Source organism: Solanum pennellii, chromosome 3 (genome assembly GCF_001406875.1).
Source record: "Solanum pennellii chromosome 3, SPENNV200".
Taxonomy (NCBI): domain Eukaryota; kingdom Viridiplantae; phylum Streptophyta; class Magnoliopsida; order Solanales; family Solanaceae; genus Solanum; species Solanum pennellii.
The window spans coordinates 28,046,290-28,051,512 of NC_028639.1; positions in this window are offsets into that span (position 1 = coordinate 28,046,290).

The window sequence follows — 5,223 nt, forward strand, 5'->3', positions numbered from 1 at the left end:
GGCCATGATCATTATAATACATAAAGTAACGCTGACGAGGCCATATTAATTGCAAATAAAGCAAATAGCACCTCCACCATAAGTGGACCATATAAATCAAAACATAAATGAAGTCTAATTAACATAAAATAAAGAGAATTATGGCATCATACCACCAATACATACTCACCACTTCAATCTATAGCTAAAATCATCCAATTCGATATCATAAGGCCCTTACCCATAGCCATGAACATCCATTCAATTCAATTACTATAATACTCAATGAGGTTAATTCAATATATATTTATCAATATAATACCAATTATACATCAATTGAATACAATTCTTACATCATTCAATAGCTTCATGGAAAACTACATTAGATTTCATAAGCATTAAGTCAATATCACTTAACCCATAAAGAAGTCAAAAACTAGGGTTCATCAATTACATGGGTTCATAGGTTAATTGAATTAAAATCATCTAACTAACAACAATTCAATCAATATACAATGCTTTAAAACCTTTAATGCAAGAACTCATGGATAGATCATGAAATTGGACAAGTTCATCTTTGAAAACTTTAGAAAACTCTTTGAATGTTGGGCTCCTTGATGAATATAGTTTCTATGATAAAAAAACCATACCTCAATGATGTTAATCCCTCAATTTGATGAATAATCACCATTCAAATCTCCAATCCAATTCCTTCCTTGAGCTTTGGCTCCAATGGAGTTCTAGAAAATTTCTAAGTGATTTTGGGTTTTGATTTTTGAAGACTGAATTATTCCAAGTGTTTAAGGCTTATAAACATGTTTAAAATACAAAAAAGACCCATTAGGAACCTCCCAAAGTCTTATCTATAAGTGGGGTGAATTTACCAATTCACCCCTAAACATTACAATGAAATGCGCGCAGGAGACAGCCTCATAGACGGATGGCCACCAATGGACCGTCTCCCAACCAACGGACCGTTGTGTTGGTCCGTGGTTTGGGAATGAGGCTGGTACTTATCTTGGAATTTTCCCACGCCTAAGTACTGACACACGACACCCATCGACGTGGCGTCGAATGGCCCACGAGCCGTCTACTTCCTCCGTCGTTTGGGGTTGTCTTTGCAGTCTTGGCTTCAAGGAAAGGGTCCTTTCTCAAGGATCCTTGGGGACTTTTACCCGGAAGTTTCCAACCTGAATATGCTTGTATACGTTTTTAGGACCTCTCACATTAATTTCATCCAAAACTAACATGTAAAACTCGACGAAACATGCCAAGAGACACGAGGTCGTTTCAAGGCAAACCTTTCGAATGTTCTTGGATGTTTGACCTCCAAACTTCATGAAACTTGAAACATTGCCTATAAAAACTATATTAACTCATATAATGACCTTATTAATTCATGAAACACACGTATAAGCACATACCCACACATGAGGCACATAGGTGACTTAGTCGTCGAACGTCTTGGTCTTCCCTCATTATTTCACTTTCAAATCACCTAATACTCTAGACACTACCTCAATACCACCTTATAAATTTAGGAACTTATACCCTCATGACAAACATGTTAGGCTCTAGCTTCACCTAAGTCACTTGAGGGGTGTTATCCCTCCCTTGACATCAAAAGCATTGAATTGTAAAGGGTCGAGGAAATTTAGATTTAACATAGTTACCTCCTTGTGGTTGATCACTTGACTTGGTTAGATTTACCTCCACATTTAGGTTGTTACCTTGATGTCGTCTTCGAATTATCTCTACCTTTTCTCCATGTGGAAGTTTTGAGAAATTTTTGCCTTGCATGACTTTTCTTCTTTCAAATCTAATTCTACCTTTAAGGCATCATGGAAAGCCGCTTCAAGAGTCTCATAGTGCTTAAGCTTTAAGGGCTTAAATATATCATACCTCAAGTTTTCCATGAATCATATTACTGTACATTCCATATTATCTTCAATTTAGACCTCATCCGCAAGTTCTCAAGCTCATCATAATATTCTTCCACACTTTTTGTACCTTGTCTCAACATGTTAACCTTCTTGAGCACCTATTGGTAGTAGTTCTGAGTCAAGTATCTCAACTCCATAAGTTTAATCAACTCTTGCCAAGTAGGTAACTCATAGTTATGATGGATCTCCCTTTCCCTCCTCTTGGACTCCCACCAAGTTGATCCGTAACCCTCAAATTGCGTGAGAACATACTTTTCCTTCAAAGTTTTCGAGATATTATTTGTGATAAAGATCCACTCACTTTGAATTTTCAATTCCAAGAACTCATTGGGGTCACTACTTCCTTTAAACCTTGGAAGTGTTACTTTGATAGTATTCAAGCCCCTATCTCGATCATTCCTCTCCCTAAACCTATTTCCTATATTTCCCATCCTATCTCTTATATATCCCATACTATCTCCTCTATTCACATATTCTTGATATCCCCTTCCTTGGTTCCACCCCACGTCCAGAGGTCTTACTTCTTCCCTTTGTACTCCATTTCCATCACTACCTCCCTACTCCCAAAACTTATCATTATTGAACTCCTCGTGAATTTCATCATAAAGAGGATTTTGGTATTTGTAGTCTTTGAAGGGCATTTGTGGTGAATATTGTGGATGTGATGTGTAGGTTTCATGAAAAGATGTTTTTGAATCATTTGGAAATGGAGTTTGGTATTGGACTTGGTTGGCCACAAGAGGAAGATTCTCTTGTGGCGGGTGAGAGGCCTGTGGATTTGGATGTGGCGTAGGTTGTCTTACGTTTTTTTGAGGGTTGGGAGTTTGGGAAGTGAGGCGTTTTGGGTACGACTTTGTGGAGGAGAACACAGATTATGGGCTTGTTCCGGAGTAAGGGTGGTGGAATGCACTGATGTCATCCTTATCTCCTCATATTCGGGTTGAATTTCTTTTCTACAATGCTCATTTTCTACCCGTACCAACCTTTCCTCCATACCTCCCATCCTTCCATTCATTTCCGCTACTTTGTTAGAGATGTTGGAGAGATCCTCCATGATGTTCTCCGAGCGCTTCCCAGTTGGGCTTATATTCGACATGATACCTACAAAACTCGATAAACAAGGTTAGTAAAAAAAGCCTCACGTTACACGTATGTAACTCTCAATTCACCTTCTATGGCGTCGTCTCAAAATTAATAGTGAACTAGCTCCGTTCAATCAACTCAAGATCACCTATCCTTTGTGAATTGAAGTCTTCATGTCCTCCAAGTATGCAAGATGAAGTCTTCAAACTTTTCAAGTTTGCAGGTTGAAGTCTTCAAATCTTTCAACAATGCAAGTTATAATATTTCCATGCCTTAAGGTGGAAAAAATTGTCAGTTTGCACCATAAGTTGGCCTTTCACAGATTTTTCCTTAAAATTATCTATAATTTATATGACTTAAGGTGGACAAAAATTTATCCTTTTGCACATTAAGCTGGTCTTTTCAAGGAACTATCCTTAAATTTCATCTTTAAATTCTCATTCCTTAAGGTAAATGAGATTTGTCCGATTGCACCTTAAGCTAGCATTTTCATGGATTTATTCTTAAAAAGATCTTTAAATTTACATGACTTAAGGTGGAAATATTTGTGCATCTCTACCTTAAGCTGGTCTTTCCACGAGTTTATCTTTAAAAGGATCTGAAATTTTCATACATTAAGGTGGAAATTTTTTTCCCTTCCAGCCTTATGCTTAAGCATTCGGGACTTTATAAATCTTAGAATTAGTGATCTCAAGGCGGAGATGTGAAACACATCCCTTCATGCTTTATGCTTAAATATTCATGATCTTGTCAAACCTCAAAAGTTAGTGATCTCAAGGCGGGGACTTCAAAAGTATCCCTTCACACCTTATGCATTCATGATCTTGTAAAGCCTCAAGTTAGTGATTTTAAGTCGAGGACGTTAAACACATCCCTTCAAACCTTTTGTTCAAGTATTAAGAATATTGTAAAGACTCAAATTAAAGATCAAAGGCAGGAGCATTAAACCCATCCCTTCACACCTTGTGCTTAAGTATTCGGGGTCCTGTAAAGCCACAAGATAGTGATCTCCAGGCAGAGACGTTAAACACATTCCTTCACACAGTGCTCAAGTGTTCGTGATCTTGTAAAACCTCAAATTAGCTATCTCAAGGGGAGGAACGTTAGGAAAATCCCTTCACACCTTATGCTTAAGTATTCAGGATCTTATAAAGCCTCAAGTTATTGATCTCAAGGTTGGGATGTTAAGCACATTCCTTCACACCTTATGCTTAAGTATTCGGGATCTTGTAAGTCCTCAAGTTACTGATCTCAAGGCAGGGACGTTAAACACATACCATCACACCTTATGCTTAAGTATTTAGGATCTTGTAAGCCCTCAAGTTAGTGATCTTAAGGAGCGGACACTAACTACATCCCTTCACATTTTATGGTAAGAAATTCAAGATTTTATGAAGCCTCAAGTTAGTGATATCAAGGCGGGATGTAATACACATTCGTTAACACCTTAGTATTCGAAATCTTGTAAATCCTCAAGTTAGTGATGTCAAGGTGGGGATGTTTAAATAAAAGTCAAGATCAAGATAAAGTTCAAGTTCATCGAAGATTCAAGAACAAGCTCCAAAACTCTTGATAGATCAATTTCAAGACAAGTTCAAGATTATGCTCAAGAGCCCTTGAATTTATATGTGAAAAGACAATAAGAGGAATCATATATATTGTAACACTCACAATTTGGAATCAACAAAAACGATTATTCCGAAGCTAGTATTCTGTTCCTAACTATTTTTTTCTTGACGCGAATTTTACCGTCTAAAAATTCATACATAGATCAAAATCAATCATCCAAATTTGATTAATACGCCACTAAGGACTCTCGAAACATGGATAAATCTCTAGATGGAAGAATCAAGGGAGAAACAAAATTGTACCTATATATTTATCAATAAAGTTATGTTTATTTAGATTTTAATTGTGATTGAAATTTACTTTCTACCACTTTAAAATTTGTCGCAAACAACAATTTTTAATTTTTCAGTAATACCTTTCAAAACCAAACAAAGATTGTGGGACTTGAAAACATGAGGAAACTTTGAGATGCAGATGTTGACAAACATTATAAACTTGGTATGTATTAATCGATCAAGCATTTAGAACAAAGAGAAACAAATTTAATTTAATATGAGATGAAATAATGAGTGAGTTCATGACTATAGTTTTGAACTTGGCCTAAATCAATGATGACATACATACATACATATATATATATATATATATA